Raw genomic sequence first — 18,222 nt, 5'->3', positions numbered from 1 at the left:
GCAATTTAATGAGCTATGCAATTCAAAGGGCTACTGAGGCTTTGTATTTATTAAATTCTTGGACAGGACATTATTAGAAGTTAAGCAAGTGTGTCAACTCTAACTTATTCTTTTATGCCTAAAGTTCTCAGAATTCCATTGGTAAACAAACTTTTATACTACTAATAAATCTCAATGCTTAAAAATAAAATCAAGTCATGTTTCCCAGTGGAAAAGGGAACATTTAAAAATTCTTAGTAAGCCCATTAATATTGATCCAAGGTTCAAAAATGATTGAAATAATATGCATCAGGGAAATTATATTATACTGGGACTAGTCTCAGAATTCACTGACTCCCTGCCTTTTTGTTTGTTTGTTTTCTGTTTCTTTGGAACTTCTCTGTGCTTTCCTGTTCTTCCTCTCCTTTACTCTCCTCTCTTCTCTTCTCCTTTCTCTCTCCTACTCTCTATCATGAAAATGAAACATAAAATACACACTTGTTGGGTTTGTTGAACAAAACTTTGAATTCTATTAATTTCTGGACTTCAAATGTTTTGAAATAATTTTCCTCAAAATACAAAAATTTAATTTTTAAAATTTATAGTAATGTATAGTACAAATTTATAGTATAAACTTATTTATAGTAATTTGTAGTATACTTTTTTAAAATTTAGAGTAAAATTTTTACTATACAGAAAAGACTTTCAGACTCTTGATGCTAATCATAGCATTTAACATGGTCTTGTATGACCTTATTCATATTTGACAAGTAAGAATGTTAAGAAATTATTTGAACACTCCAGCAATTTATCTCCATCAATGTGAGCCATTAGTGAGGGGAGAAAGTTTAAGTTAAAAATGATGAAGTAATATTAAGGATGTCAAAGTAATGAAAGACATAATAGTTTTAAACAGCTTATGATATTTAATCTTTTCCTTTTAGTCCATATGTTAAACTTTCATAAGAAAAAATCTTTCTTAAAAGTACTTAAATAAAATTTTTTTAGCCGAAAGAGGAAAAATTGAGCTGAAAAAATACTGTGAAGAAAAGTTGGTTCACTACTACTGTTATTAAATAGTTTCATGCAAGGTAAGAAAAAAGTGACCCCAAGGCCCAATGACAAATGGACATAGATTAAACTTTTTTCAATGCTCATGAATCATCTTTTTATTCACAGACCACTATTCAACATTTGAGTATATACGTACATACATACATATTTGCAATAAGAAAGTGTTCAATCTAAAACAAATTTAAAAATCTTTTACACTTTGGTCGATATAACCAAAAGGTAGAGAAATGGTCCAAGTGGGCATTAAGATCCCATTCTTAAGTGGGAACATCAGAGCACCAAAGAATTCCTCATGTGCAAATTGATTTTCATGCTAGAAATGTAAATGGAAATATTAAACTTATAAATTGTAGTTTAGCTATATTTTTAAAAATAATCTTGTCAGTCATGTGAATTATATCATCCTCCACAAAGAATTTTACCTGACTACCAAGGAAATGTAGGACATTGAAGACATGGCAGTGCAAGACCACCAGTGCCTGTATGGCTCCACCCCAGCACTAGTGTGAAGGACAAGTCCCCCAAGGAAAGACCGGAGCAATGACTGCAGTAGATCATGGTAGAACCCCTGGGGAGGGAGTCTTTCTTGGCTCATTGCATTGCAATGGAACCAGAGGGACACAACCACCACCTAAGTGCTATGTATTAGACGGAGTAAGCAGAAAGAGACTGCGAAACTTGGTGTTTCACCAGGAAATGAGAGGGCACACCCATCCTCAGTCACGTGAACTCTATTCTCATCTTGACTCTTCTTTTGACAAGAAAGTGCAACACTTTGTGTATCTGCAGCTTGCTGTTTCTAATGTCTGAAATACATATTATAATCACTGCCAACTGACGGGATTTAGTGTAATGTGTAGGGAGTTTCAAGAGGAAGCTTATAGTATGATCTCCTGTTGTGTTTAAGTGACTTAACACTGTTACTGGAATGATTCCTGGTATCTAACGGGCTTGTTGAAACACAAAATTTATATTTGTCATGGAACAATTAGAAAAATAAGATTAAATTCAAAAGAAAAGAAATCTATAATTACCAAGAACAGACACCATTAACACTTGGACAAACTTTCTATTTTTTCTATGGCCTCCTATATACCAATAGCAACATCAGATATTCATTTAGTATTTACTAGGTGCCAATCACTCTATCAAGTTATTTATAAGCTTTATTTCATTCAATCATTTTTAAAAATTTTTATTTTTACAGACTGCATTTTGATTCATTGTACACAAATGGGGTACAACTTTTCATTTCTATGGTCGTGCACAATGTAGATTCACACCATTCATGTAATCATACGTATACATAGGGTAATACTGTCTCATTCCACTATCTTTCCTCCCCCCCCCCATTTCCTCTACACCATCCAAAGTTCTTTTATTCTTCTCTGCCCTCCCACCACCCCCTCCATTATGTATCATCATCCACTTATCAGAGAAAACATTTGACCTTTGGTTTTTTGGGTTGGACTATTTCACTTAGCATGATATTCTCCAACTCCATCCATTTACCAGCAAATTCCATGATTTTATTCTCCTTTATGGCTGAGTAATATTTCATTGTGTATATATACCACGGTTTCTTTATCCATTCATCTGTTGAAGGGCATCTAGGTTGGTCTGACAATCTAGCTATTGTAAATTGAGCTGCTATGAACTTTGATGTGGCTGTGTCACTGTAGTATGCTGATTTTAAGTCCTTTGGGTATAAACTGAGGAGTGGGATAGTTGGGTCAAATGGTGGGTCCATTCCAAGTTTTTTGAGGAATCTCCATTTTCTTTCCAGAGTGGCTGCACCAACTTGCAACTCTACCAGCAATGTATGAGTGTGCCTTTTTCCCCCCACATCCACGCCAACACTTATTATTGATTGTGTTCTTGATAATCCTTCTCTAAAATAGACCATATGTTATGCCACAAAGTCCCCCTTAGTAAATGCAAAAAAAAAAATAGAAATACTACCTTGTGTTCTATCAGATCATAATGGAATGAATTTAGAAATCAATGACAAAATAAAAAACAGAAACTACTCCAACATCTGGAGACTAAATAATATGCTATTGAATGAAGCATGGATAACAGAAAACATCAGGAAGTAGATAAAAAACATTCTTAGAGGTAAATGAGAACGATGATACAACATATCAAAATCTCTGGGACACTATGAAAGCAGTACTAAGGGGAAAATTCATTGCATGGAATGCATTCAAGAAAAGAATAAAAAGTCAACAATTAAATCACCTAACATTACATCTCAAAGCCCTAGAAAAAGAAGAACAGAACAACACCAAAAATAGTAGAAGACAAGAAATAATTAAAATCAGAGCTGAAATCAATGAAATTGAAACAAAAGAAACAATTCAAAACAAAAAGTTGGTTCTTTAAAAAAGTAAACAAAATAGATAAACCCTTAGCCACACTAATGAAGAGGAGAGAAAAAATTCAAATTACTAAAATTTTTGATGAAAAATGAAATATCATGACAGATACCACTGAAATACATAACATAATTAGAAGCTATTTTGAAAATCTATACTCCAACAAAATAGAAAATCTTGAAGACATTTTCAAATTTCTAGAGACATATGATCCTACCAAACTGAATCAGGATGACATACACAGTTTAAACAGATCATTCAATCTTTATAACAACTTTAAGAGATGGGGACTATCACACCCATTTTATAGATGATAATGTTGAAACTTAAAGAGTTTAAGCAATTTGCACAGAATAACACAGCTAGTTAATCATAGGAACTAGTTTTAACCTAGGTACACCTGACTTCAAAGCCTGAGTTCTTAACCTCTATGTAACATTTCTGATTTATACATTAATACCAGAAAATTGTGTTATTTGATATAAACTTTTATAATTTTTTTTCTTAAAGTATAGCTCTATTATGAAAAAAGGATAAGAAGGAAGAGCATTAAGTGGGAAACATAAAATTTGTATTCTGAAATACATAAAATATCTGGATTTTACTTCTTAGAGTCAAATGATTTTAAGAGTTAGCACATAACAGAATGAGACAAACATCATTACCCTAGATACATGTACACAAATGGTATGACTCTACTTCATGTACAACCAGAGAAACAAGTTGTACCCCATTTGTTTACAATGAATCAAAATAAATAAATTATTAAAAAAGAATTAGCACATGACATATAACAAATAAGGAAGCACCACACACACAAAAATGCTCAGACTCACGTCAAAGGCATACACATAGTACCAATATGTGTGTATGTAAATACAGATAACTGTAGAGTGTGGGGCAGTTAGAGCAGACAGGTGTATCACTTCTCTATTAGAATCAGTCTTTCTGAGTAGTGGTTACAAAAAACTATGAAGTATCTTTCTAGAGAAGCAATGTGCAAAAATGTGGTTTATTTTATTTTTTGACAAAGTAGGCTTATTTGATTTCCAGAAATAAAATTTCAAAATAAGGAATGAGGCAGAACACAAAGAAATGTATATATGCAGATTGATTTCACACCAGGGAAAAATAAATGTTTCTCTTTAGATGATGACAGAAAGTGAATTTTAGAAAACATAAATAATTTATATTTAAATTATGGATCATTGGATCCATAATGCAAATCATTGAAGTTTTTTCTCCGTAAGTGTATGTACTTAAAATGATTACTGAAAGATCTAAAGATCTTAATTTTTGTTGCATATTTGATTATTGATTGTTAAAAACATGCATTTTGGCTTAATATCATCCTTGAAAGAAAAACTGATCAAGGAAGTGTAAGGAGGAGGGAACAGGAGGAGGGACAGACACACAGGCAAGAGTGAAGGGAGTGGGCATATTAGTGATTAGGGTACAATTTTACCACAAATCTAGGTAATTATAGTATAATTGTAGTTACATTTGGAAGTTTTCCAAAGAGCATTTAGAAAAATCTGAAGCCACACAGGGGACATCCCTTAGCTCATTCTTTTAAAACTGAAGATGAATTCTCTGCATGCACATGTGAGTTTGTTTATTTGATGCAGTTTCTTGTTCCTACAGTACAAAAGCATAAGCAATGTCCATTAATGAAAAATGTACAGAAGACAAAAAGCAGGAGTTGCATTAAATGAATGGGGAATCATTGATTTCTCCTAAGTCACTCTTAGATTTTCAATAAATTTTCAAACATGGTTTGGGACCTCTAGTATTGTTTTGCTTTGGCACAAACAGACCAGCTTCAGTCATATAATGAAAAAATAAACCAACTGTATCTGTCATCAGCTATATCCTACACAAAAGCATAATGACATTGGCAGTGGTTTCAATTAACTTCTTTCTAAAATATTTTTTATTTGTTTCAATTACTTATACATGAAAGTAGAATGCATTTATGCACTTCGATATATCATACATAAATGGGGTATAATTTCTCATGGTATATATTGTAGAATCACATCAATTAACTTCTTCATGGGTGTTTATTCTTAGCATGATGTAGAGTATGTGCCATCCTAACTTAAAAATATTTTCAAGCAATTTTTTCTTCTCTGGTGTCTCACGTTTTTAACTGGATAGGATGGCTCACAATTCTTTTATGTGATTTTTAGAACCTTTGGACAACTGAGGTAAACCTTCGGTTTTATTTATTCCAACCCAGATAAAACAAACTGGGAAATAACTTCCAAAGGAGATTCTGGGAAGATCTGAAGGGTCTAGGTATCTAAAGCATTGGTGGAACCGGTATAAGTGGGTCTCCAGAAAAGCAGTTTGGAAACTGTGGGGCCACACTTGCGTCCAGCACTGATGAACAACACTGCACTGAAGCAGAGGATTCTGTCTTGAAGGCTGGTAGGGCCCTAAAGTCTGAGTGGTCCCTGAAGTCAGGTAATGTCACAGTTTGGACATGAATCTAGAGGGTACAAAGCTCTACTTTTGTACTTTTCATGCAGGCTGGGTTATAAACAGGCAACTCTAGTTAACGTTTATTGAATGTTTTTAATTATGTGCTAGGGACTGTGCCAAGTGCCTCACATTGATAAGTCCTTGAAATATCACAGTAGACAAATATTATTGTTTCTTTCAGACTTCTAGGAGATTTGAGTCCCAGAGGAGTCTAGTAACTTACACAAACATTGGTTTTGAAATCGGTCAGTGGCAGACTTAGTTTGCACCCACAGTATGATTCCAGAGTATAACTCAGACACAAAATTGTCTCTCTGGAGGGCTCTAAGGAACTTCTAAATGGCCAGCAAGTCAGCAATTTGCCCAGTCTATTTGGCAGTAGCTATTTAACTTCTTTGTTGAGACCTTCTTTCAACCATAGGAGCAATAACTAGCTTAAGACATAAAACAGGTGCATTGCAATGAGCATTATTAAGTGTGCAAAAGGCTTTAAATATTTTCTTCATGAAATTTTTATCAAAGACTTCATTTTCATCTCAAAGTGATTTCTGTCTCTAAGGTATGCTTGAGACTGGGTGAAAGTACATAACATTTCAGATTTGGCACTCATTCTCATAAGAGGGAAGGTTTGATGCTGGAGTTGAGAAATGTTATTTCACATAGAAGAATTCCTCTCCTTATTCTGATGTCCCTTTACACTGCATGATAGTGTCCATTGTTTTTAGGAAATTCAGCATTTGAAAATCTGACATACAAGCTAGTGGGTACATTTAATACAAATAATTCAGCCCAGAACTATAGAGTATCAGCATTATGTATAGGTTTATGTGATACAAAAGGTAACTAGATTTAACTTTTCAGATTGTCGAATAATGTAAGATGCACTGTCTTTAATTCACTATTCTCTAGTCCAGAACAGAGGTTCTGGAATTGTCAGATTACAGGCATGTTGTTGTAAAGAGCTAGTTTGGCCAGTACCACATGACAATGCCTTAAAGATTCCTCCAGTTAAATATCAACCAAAAGGAAAAAATATGCTTCACAGAGTCTTTTTCAAGAAATAGTGATGAAACAATTGGTCATTCACATGGCCATATATATGTATGTACACACACACACACACGCACACACACACACACACAGATACATACCAGATATATATATGGACATATATATATATATGGACACGATATAACATTTTTCATAAAATTAACTCAAACTTGATAATAAACCTAAATGCAAAATGCAAAACTATAAAACTTTAGACAAAAACACAGAAAGAAATCTATGTATTCTTAGGTTTGGGTTTGGTGATAACTTTTTACATAAAACACCAGAAACAAGACCTGTGAATAGAAAAAAATTGATGTTATTCTTTGTTGAAGTTAAAAACATCTGCTCTGTGAAAGATATGGCTAAAAGAAGACAAGACATGCTAAAGAATGGAGAAGATATTTGCAAACATAAATCTGACAGAAGATTTATAACTAAAATATGCAAAGGACATTTCACATTTAACAGTAAGAAAATAACTCAATTTATAAAATGGGTAAAAGATCTGAACATATACCTCGCCAAAGAAGATAAGCAGATGGAAAATATTAGGCTAAATATTTTATATTTAATAAAATATTAAAACTAAATATTAGGCTCATCATATGATCCAGTAGTCACACACAGGTATTTTCCAAAATGAGTTGAAAACTTAAATACACACAAAGCCCTGCTCATTAGTGTTTTAGCAGTTTTATTCATAGTTACCCTAAATCAGGAGCAACCAACACATCCCTCAATAGGCGAATTGATAAATCAGAATTAGAATGTTATTCAGAGCTAAGAAGAAATGAGCTATTGATTCATTAAAATATGTGGAGGATATCAAAGTGTATATTTCTAAGACTAAGGAATCAGCCTGAAAAGGCTGTATACTGTATATTCCAACCATATGACATTCTGGAAAAGGATAACAGGTAGAGACAGTAAACAGAGCAGTAGTTGCCAGACTTTGAGGGCAGGGAGAAAAAGGAAAAACAAGGTGGAGCACAGAGGGACAGACAAATGTGTGTGATATTGTGATGCTGTATATAAGACATTATGCATTTATCAAAACTTACAGAACTGCATAACACCAAATGTGAACTCCAGTGTATATCACAGACCTGAGTAATAACATATCAATATTGGCCCACCAATTTTAACAAATATATCACACTATTGCAGGATGTTAATAATAGGGGAAACTGTAGGAAGACCATTAAGAAGGTGATATCTGAGAACTCTGTTTCAGCTAATTTTTTTTTGTAAGCCTAGAATTGCTGTTAAAAAAAAAAAAGTATGATTTTTTTCAAAAGGTTGATGCTGCTTTTTCTGCCTGATCTCTAACCCCAGTCATCATCTTTTGCAACGTGTGTCTAACTATACAACTGCTCCCAGAATCGCTCAACAAGGCCTTCCAGATGGAAGGATACCCAACTGGAGCTTATTTTCCCTTTCCCAGTCTTTCATGGCAGATGTCTTCAAGGAATAATATGCTTTTCCTACTCTGCTTCATATTAAGTCAGTTGGATCTTTTCATTATGCTTCAAGTCTCTGGAAAATAAAGACCATTAATATCTTGGTTCTTTCCAGTACCACAGTATCTGTGCTATACCTGGGTACTTGATAATGAAAATATTTTATGACTATTTTTATTGCCATAAAAACACATAAACTAAGTTATCATCTCAACCATTTTTAAGTTATAGTTTAGTACTGTATTCATGCCATTGTGCTGAAGAGCTCTAGAGCTTTTTTATCTTGCAAAACTGACACTTTATTCATTAATCACCAATTTCTCCTCCCACTTCCTCCCAGCCCTTGGCAACCAACTTTATACTTTGTTTTATAATTTTGATTACTTTAGATACTTCATATGAGTAGAATCACACAGTATTTTTCCTTCTGTAATTGGTTTATTTCACTTGGTGTCATATCCTCCAGGTTAATCCATGTTGTAGCACGTGACAGAATTTCCCTCTTTTTGAAGCTGTATTATATGTACTGCTTTAGTCAGCTTTTTTGCTGCTGTGGCTAAGAGATCCAATCAGAACAATTGTAGAGGAGGAAAAGTTTATTTGAGGGCTCACGGTTTCTGAGATCTTAGTCCATAGAAGGAGGGCCTCATTCCTCCAAGCTCCAGGTGAGGCTAATCATGGCAGTAGAAAGTGGCAGAGGGAAGCAGTTCACATCATAGTGATCAGGAAACAGAGAAACTCCATTAGCCAGAAACAAACATATACTCAAAGCCACACCCAATTCCACCTCCTTCAGCCACCCTCTACCAGGTCAGTTAACACTGGGTTAATCCCTATGGGGGGATTAAATCACTGATTGGGTTAAGACTCTTACAACCATTTCTCCTCTGAGCCTTTTTGCATTGTCTCACACATGAGTTTTTGGGGGACACCTCATATGTAACCATAACATGTACACACTACGTTTTCTTTATACTTTCATCTATGAATGGGAATTTGGGCTGCTTTTGCCTTTTGACTATTATAAATAATGCTTCAGTGAACATAAGTATCCAAATATCTCTTTGAGATCCTACTTGGGATTCTTTTGAATAGATAATCCAAAGTGGGGTTGTTATCATTGAATTTTAATCAAGGCCTTAATTTGTGCTGGGCCTATATTACAAGCTATTCCAGATGAATGCAACTTGACAAAGTCAGGTCTTCTTAATCCAGGCCTGGATTCTTATAAGGAACTTCAAACCAGTCTCTTCGTTCCAATTCCTTTGCCAGAGATACCCTCTGATGACTTCATGAGTACCATTCTTTGCTCAAATGCCTTCAGTTGCTCTTCATTATTTGCTCTTCAGTCTCTTTTAAGTCTCCAGTCATATCTTCTAAGAGTTTGTCATTCTCCAACATATTGACCCACTTGACATTTGCTAAGCACATTTTGTGTAGTTTCTTTTCTGTTTTTTTTTTTTTTTTTTTTTTTTTTTGTGGCTAGAAATGCTCTCCTCTCTACATTTCTACCTTAACAAACAATAAGCTTTCCAACTCAGATTTTATGCATATTCACAATGGCCTTTAATTATATTGCTTTACTCTTCCACCTTCAACTGGATTTTAGCCCCTGTGAGAAGAGAAACTGTATATTCCTCATTCTTTCATTGTGTGAATCTTCTAGAAAAATGCTGTGCAGGTAGTGGGAGCTCAGCAACTCAGTGTTATTGATATTGAATTCATAATCGAATCTATATTTATTTTAAATTACTGTAGTCCTTGTCAATTAGTAAACATAAATAGTATGCATAAAACACCGTTGTGCATATTAAAGACATAGCAAAAATCAGTCCCTGCCCTACACTATCTTACATTCTCTTCCATGTAAGGAACCTGATGGCTAAGGAACTTGAAGAAAAACTTATTTACAAAATGGTACCCACCGCATTGATTAGCATCCCAAACTCCATTTCTCAGTCTTATAACTTAACTATTATGACAAACTTAGGGGGAGTCCAAGAATGTTTACTCAGATTTTTAAAGCTAGGACTCTAAGAAACAACGTGGAAGCAAGCTGTGTGTGTTTCCTTCTGGGGAAAACTGGGATCCATCAGATTGGGAGGTCCCTGTGAATAGCGGGTGGATCTGAGCTTTCTTTTTTAAATGACCTTAAAGTTTAGCTGTCTGGCAGTGAAAGTTGTTCAATGGTGGCAAGTCGGCTGGAGCTGCCAAAACACTGAAGCGCTTCTGTTTGCAGCAACTCAGGTGTGAGTCCTGCCCATGGCAGAGGGATAGACGAATTGACCTCCCCAAGTCCCCCCCTCGCCATCAGCGTCTGGGCGGGTGCATCGCTCCACGCTGGAGCGGGTGCTGGAGAGCTGGAGGCAGGCACTCCCACGGGAGGGGCACCGGGCGTGGAGGGCGTGGGCCGGGGGCGGGGCGAGCCCCGCAGACTGGGTGCTCGGGAGCTGTCAGTGTCAGGCTCGGAGAGAGAGGAAGTGATCGCTCCCGGAGGAGCGCGAGCCGAGCGGCCGGCGCAGCGTGAGACAGCACATCCTGCCCGCGCCGGGCCCGCCGCCCTCCAGTCCGCCCGCGCCGCCGCAGCCCGGGAGCTGCCTCCGCGCTCCAGAGTCCAGTGCCGCCGCTGCAAAGCGCGTCCAGGTAAAGCCCCAGCTGAGGTCGCGTCTCCGCGCCGCAGCCTCCGCGCCCCTCCCCACACCTCCGAGCCCGAGTGCCTTGGGCACTGAGAGTGGGGCAGTAGCAGCAACCGCGGCAGCCACCGTTGGACCTTGCCTGGGCCCCCTTCTCAGGCTCCTGCGTACTCCGTTGCGCCCAGATGCTCCTGGAGCCCCCCAGCGGAAGTCCCTGCTGCAGTTTCCCGAGAGGAGCCCAGAGGCGGGCGGAGGAGGCAGGGTCATAGAGTCATCACCTTGTCGCCCACCTTGTAAACTGGGAGGGGCATCCTAGTGCGCCCCGCCCCAGTCTTCTCCCGGGGAGCAGAAGGCGAGCATCTGTGAAATCGGCACCCCTGTGGGCCACCAGCTGACGGCCCCTGGGGGAGGGGGAGCTATAGAGGGAAGGGTAAGGATGCTGTTTGATTACATTTTCGAGCTGTCTGCAAAGCTCTTCCATGCCTACCCGCCAAGTCTCAGGGAGCGAATGCACTTCCAGCAGGGCTTTAATTAAACACTCACACAAGAAAATGCCAATTTCTCTCTGCTGCAAAAAAGTGTGACTGAGGTATGTATTTTGATAAACACTTTCCTGGCTGCTTGGCTTTCCTTCCCCCACTCCTACTTCGAATCGCTCTGGCCTTAGAAATCTGTGCGTCGTCATCCTAAGGGCAGCGATTCTGGCAGCCCTGATGAGGACTGAGTGTGCAGGAGTCTCATGACTTGTACCTTGGCTAATAAGGTTAAACAGAGACCCAGGACCAGGACAGGAAATTTCTTAGGAGATCAGAGAGTCCACAAAAAGAAAGAAGATGGAATATGTTTGTTATCCTGGTCTCTACACACCTAAGCAAGGAGCAGGAAAAAGTAGCCAGCCATTTTCTTGCCTGGAATGCCTTTCAAGTGTGCACTGTAGACTTACTGCAGTTCAGAGTTGTGAAAAATTGCTTCCAAACATCCAGACCAGCAGAGGACATTGCTAAGAGTTAACTTGAGTGGCCCTCCTTGGCCACTGTTAGCACAGATATGGGTGACTGTCTGTGTACTTAACTTTGGTGAAATGGGGAAATCATAGAGAAGCATGTTGACAAGTATTAAAAAATTTGAAAAAGGAACATGTGCAGATTGCATCCTGAGGTCACCAGTAAGAATCTGAGTAATGCTCCCTCTGATTGTTTACAATGCCAAGTTTGCTTTGAGGTTTGGTGTGGACGAAGGGTTTAGACTCTGTTCTGATCATGATTCTCAATGAAATGAAATCTGATACTTCTAGCTTTAAGGCACCATGTTCTGTTCAATGGAACCAGCTCTCTGGGTTTCTTAAGATCTGGGGAATCAGTGCCCCAGGAGCTATTCCTCTAAGAATCCCTGGGATGTTTCTGCAATGTGGTAGAGGTTCAAAGAGGATTCTTCCAGCCTGTCCCAGCTTTACACCCTGTTTCCGGTGTAGAATATCCCTAGCATCTCTTCCTTGCCTTTGGTCTCGGGCATAGATATACCTGCTTCCTCTACTCTTGGTCAAGATGCTGCAGTCTCCCATGCACAGTCCCCTTGAAGAGGAGAGGGGTGGCCTGCAGCCTACTCCTGGCCTTTCCTGCTGCTTTCCTACTGAAAACATGCTCAAGACTGCATGGCCATTAAAGGTTTGCCTCATTAAGCATAATTACTTTTAAGGACATGGTCCGAAAAGAGAAACTCAATCCACAGGACAAAGAAACAGAGTTTGTATACTTAATTGATCTGTGGTCCCAGTTTCTGACCATCTTCTGAGATGTCAAGAAGAAGCCACTCAGAATTTCTGTCATCATGCTTTTTATCTAAGAGGGATCACTATGAAAAATTTTACCAGCACTTCTTTCCCAAATACCCCTTCCTGAATTTACATTTAATAAATGAGTCTTTCCCTTGACTCCAGTTCTGAGTCAAGCAATTCTTGGGGCTCCTAGGCTCAGTTCCTACTTAGAAAGCTGTGTAGGCCAAAAATGTCAAGTGCATGCCAGGTCTTTAAGACCAGTCCCCTCTCTCAGCACAGACCATGCACTCAGGCTTCACCCTGCTCCCCTTATGGATACTACTTCTCCCCATTTACTTTCTGTCATGGAACCTAGCATCAAATGGAAAGGTCACACATCTGTTGCAAACATAAGTACATTCCCTCCTTTCTTCTCCCTTCACTTTGTTCCACCAAATAAAACAAAGATTGATAACAACAGCTAACATGTATTGACACTTTACCAGCCATTTTAGCTTAAAATTCTTTCACATTTTAATTTATTTAATTCCCACAAGGATCTTTGAGGCAAATATTGTTGGTAGTTCTATTTTATAGAGGAGGAGATCATGGCACAAAAATGTCAAGTAACTTTTTGAAGCTTGTTCATCTACCAGTAGAGCCCAGATTTGAATCTGGGAGGCCTGACTCCAGGCCTGAACTTCTTAAGTTTTTTTCTTTCAGTTTTCATATTTTATACATGATGAAACTGAGTTAAGAGAGTTAGTGGGTCAGGTGCAGTGGCACACCCCCATAACCCAGCCTCCAGAGGCTGAGGTAGGAGGATCACCAAGTTCAATTTAGCAAGGCCCTAAGCAACTTAGCAAGACCCTGTCTCAAAAAATAAAAAGGGACTGGGATTTAGCTCAGTAGTAGAGAGAGAGAGAGAGAGAGAGAGAGAGAGAGAGAGAGAGAGAGCTGTGTTAAATGACATAGTTAACAAATGGCAGAGGTGAGATTCAAATCAGATCTGTCTGACAGCTCTAAAACCAGAACTCATCTATTTTGACTCCTGTCTGCTGTAAGAAACAAAAAAGGCAGGGCAGGATTGTTTCTTTCAGATTGGTTGCCCAGTTTTACAGTGAGCAAAATATCCTGCAGCTACAAATGTAGCCAGCCCAATTTTTTTTTTTTTAACCTGCTGATTGGTAACTATAGATGACAAGGTGAACTTGGTGTTAACCTACTGTCCTTTTGAAATCAAATATTGCACTGAGTTTTGCCTCCTAGTGAAATTAGCTAATTGCCCATAATACTTTGTGGATCTCAAACACCCTATAGATTGTTTCTCTCTCAATCAGGGGTCCCTTTTATGTGGCTTCTATGTCCTTTAGAAAGTGTGAAAACATGTTCTTTTGGGAACTTTTCTGAGACAATGAAATTCTAGGGTTGACATTTTTTTGAAAACTAAGGTTACCTCAACTCTTGTTTTTCTTTGCAATGTATAAACCCTTGCCTAAGGCTATGTAAAAGCCCCTCCTCTTGACTGGGGACTTTTCATGGCCTTTTCTTCCTCTGTGCAGGAGACCTGTCACCAGAATGTCATAGTGAGCTTACATTTTACATAGATACCACTGCCCAAGTGCTAATCTGGAGCAGCCCCTAGGTTCACAGGATCCCTGGTTTTGTTTGGAGCAGCCTTCTTCAAGTTCGTAGACTCTAGACAGCAGGCACAGGAATGGTTTCCAAATTGTCATTTAGCCCATTAAAATTAATGCAAGAATTTAAGCATTTGTGCATAAATGCAGGTTTTTTTTTTTTTTTTTAAGGGTAAATATAGGTTATTACAGCTGAAAAGAGATCAACAACCTTTGGCTTATTGTGCACTGTTTAGGAGATGGGAGAGGGACAGAGGCCACTCTGCTGAAATGTACTGAAGGAAAGGCAAAATACTGTGCCAGGGCCAGCCAAGAAAAATGTTCTTGTCCATTAGGACATTTCTGGCCTTTGATGGGCAGCCTGGGTGACAGGAATAGTGTACAGTAACACATGCTGCAACCAAGTGAGGCCTTCAGGAGTGGCAGGCAACCCCAGCCCTGCTTCCATGCATGGGACACTTGCTCTGTACATAACTGGAGCTTTACTATAGATATTTAGTTCATCAAATCATCCCAACATTCCTGTAAAAATAGACATTTTTCTCTTTGACAAACAAAGAGATGCTTGGAAGGATTTCAGTTACTTGGCCAAGGCCACATGAGGCCAGTTGGTGGAAGAGCTAGATTTCAAATGCAGATTAGTCTGATTGCAAAGTCTGTTTATTTTCTTCCCACCCCATCTTATTGTTTCTCTATCTATGTGGGTTGCCAAAAAAGTATTGTTTAGTGTAGCTTTTTATTGTAGCAGCACTGCGAGTTCCCTCAAGAACATACTCACATGCTGATAGGAAAAGCCTAAGTGTTATCAAAATGAACAAGAAAATTATACATTTCTCAGTGTGGCAGAGCATAAGCAAGCCCTGCTTTCCTTGACGTGAGATGAAGGCCCACTCACGTGACTCTCACATGTCGCCAGGCATCTTGCTGAATACCAAAAATGTAGCAGCCCTCACCTAATAGCCCAAAGGCTATCTGGCCAGGGTAACTGCAAGTCAAAACGTAATTCATTGCAAAGAGGAATTTACTTGCAGGCTGCTGGTCTTCTGGGGCTTACCTGCTAGAGTGACTGTGTCAACACTGGCTTGGTACTAAATCCTGAGAGGCCCTCTGCTTACTAGGTGACCCTGTGCCTTGTTTTGAGTTCACATCAATCCTGAAATCCTCTCAAGCAGTTGCTTCTGCTTTGAAAATATGGTTACACCTTAGCATCTTTACACTTCCCTGAATTCTTGCTATGCTCTTACAGAACAACCTGTGGTTCATCTTGGAGCACAGAATAACTAATGCCTTCAGGATGGCAAATGCACAGAGGAGGAACTTGTGTGAGAGTTCAGGGCATTCTTCTTAATAAAAGCAGTGGGCCTCAGACACTGTGGAGGATGACAGTACTTGATCAACAGATCTGCCTGGCAACAGTTGCTAGTGAGCTTCATGGTGATTTAATTCAGCTACTTTCAGCATTTGTTTCTCTCCTATGACCCCTAAAGAATCTTTAAAAATTCTGCCACTCCCTCCTTACCACATGTTTTAGGTTGACATCTAATGTTTGTCATCATGAATTTAAATAATCACAGGAATGTGATTTATAGAATATTGTAAACTTTGGCATTTAAAAATAAAACAACATTGTTCACTGAATCCAATTAAAATCTAAATACTACACTAACTTCAATGTAAAACATGTGAAGAAGATCTGTAACAAAGGGAACTATTTCTATCTGTGGTAAAACATCATTAAGATTTTGGGCCTTTTTGTTTGTTTGTTTTTGTTTTCTTTTTACTGTAATATGGAAGAAGGGCTATTGTAACAATGGATGGAGTAGGAAAGATGCCTCTGAATGACCGTGGTGCATTCTTTGGTAGATCAGTTTTAGGAAAGCATGCAGACACGGCAGCTGCAGATCTAGAAATTAATGATGTTTGCTCTTTTCATTCTCGTACGCTCTTTAGAAAGACTCTGTGGGGCCAGGGGTGTGCAGATGACAATGTGAAGACTGCACATTTGATGGGCCCAGGTGCTATGTGTGGGGGTCAGCGTGGAGCAGGTCCTGGCAGGCAGGCCCACTGCCTGCGTCTCTGTCCCTTCGGTTAGAGATGGGTAGGTGGAAAGGAACGGGGCAGGGCAGCTGGTCCCATTTCCTCCTCTCAGGTAGAGGTGACTGTGTGGACAGCTCTTTCCTCAATTTAATGATTTTCAGTAAGAGATGGGCCATTCTCGTGTGTTTTTAGATCAGTGGTTTTCAGCCAGGATCATTTGGCAATGATCCTGGGAACATTTGGCAAAGACTGGAGATGTTTTTGCTTATCACAGTTGGGCAGAGGGGCTGCTACTGTCATCTAGAAGGGAGAGGTCAGGGCTGTGACTGAACATTCTACAGTGCACAAGACAGATCCTTGCAGCCAACTTCCTGGCTGCAAGCAGCAAAGATGCCACGGTTGAGATGCCCTTCTTTCTCTGGTTTTCTCATTGAAATCTTCCTGTGCAATTTGTCCATTTCCTTGGCTTTTTACCAGATAACAAGAGCATGCCAACTAAGAGACAGTATAACGTAGTGGGAAGAAGAGGTGAGATCTCCTACTCACTACCTTATGTGAACCTCAGTTCATTCATCTGTAAAATGGGGATAATAATACCCACTATGATAAGCATTATGAGGATTACAGACATGAGTGCCCAGGGTCCAGTTCATGAAAACATACTCAATAAATGGAAGATGTTTTCTCTATCCACTAGCAAAGTTCATGCTTGAGCCCTCTATTCTCTGGAATGGGCATGATCTTCAAAATAAATATAACTCCTTGGAAGTAAGTTTGCTTTCTGAAAAAAAAAAACAAAACAAAACAAAAAAACTCCGTACCTCCTTCCCTTTTAGACTCCTGGTTTCCTGAAACATCCTTTTATCTCCCAGCACAGGGTGCTAAACACAGTATATACCCAACAAGCTTTAGTTTGACCCAAAATATTAGCCAAATAAATCCTACTTCATTTTCCTTTTCTTATAAGACTGAATCCCTTCCCCTTAGACCATTTTCATGTGTTTAGTAAAAACAGTCACTTCCTGAAGCTTAGCGCCCATTGTGTGTCTGGACCCAGTATGAATGTGGGCTTGGTAATGCCTAGATTTCTGGAAGCCTTGCCTTCCTGCATCAGGATCATGTGGAGCATTTCTGCTGGGGCAGGAGGAGTCTTGGGAACTTTTTGTTCTAGAAATGACAGACAGGATGGTTTGAGTCTTGTGTTTTGCTCTGCGAACCCCTCAGGGTAATTCTTTTGATCTGGCTTTGATCTGACACTCTGCTGAGACGTCCAGTATTTTACTTCCTTTCTGATTTTGATTCATTATCAGATTTATATTTTATTCTGTCCAGAGAGAAGCCACCAATAATAAGCATATTTTAAATAGCTCTGATGAGTTAATGAGGACACGCATCTGTCCTTTGCTTGCAGTTTTCCACTGTAACAGGAATGCTTGCTGGATTGTCTGCTCAGACCTGAAATAGAGCTCCTTTCTTTGTTGGATATGATGAAGGTTTTACTAATTGAATTGGAATGAAGTCCTCTCTTTTAGAGCACAGTTTTAGATCCTATAGTATACCATATGGAAGCTTTTAAGTGTTTATCACGTTGTTGAATGTTAAAATGAGACTGAGTCCGGAGAATGGTCTGAAATTCTGTCCCAGAACCCACTTGTGGAATGTCAGTAGTTGTTGGGTTTGGATGACTGAAAGGGCAGAAGGCCCTGTGGGGAATGTGTGTTTTGACACGGT

General features: G+C 38.9%; 1 protein-coding gene across 5 annotated transcripts in view; it reads left to right on the top strand.

Annotated features, from left to right (window-relative positions):
• Positions 1 to 10,823: 10,823 nt before the first annotated feature.
• DYNC1I1 (dynein cytoplasmic 1 intermediate chain 1) overlaps positions 10,824 to 18,222 on the top strand; it is a 294,747-nt gene continuing 287,348 nt past the window's right edge. For 2 of the 5 annotated variants that reach the window (XM_079152251.1, XM_079152248.1), the window contains exon 1: positions 10,824 to 11,074. The gene's annotated coding sequence lies outside the window, so the exon portion shown is untranslated. Of the gene's footprint in view, positions 11,075 to 11,177; positions 11,495 to 18,222 lie in introns of those variants that run through there. The other 3 variants (XM_079152252.1, XM_079152250.1, XM_079152249.1) reach the window with 2 other exon arrangements.

This window comes from Sciurus vulgaris (genome assembly GCF_902686455.1).
Source record: "Sciurus vulgaris genome assembly, chromosome: 8".
NCBI classification, from domain to species: Eukaryota; Metazoa; Chordata; class Mammalia; order Rodentia; family Sciuridae; genus Sciurus; species Sciurus vulgaris.
Note: the sequence above shows the minus strand (reverse complement) of the source record. Positions and strands in the feature narration are given on the sequence as shown.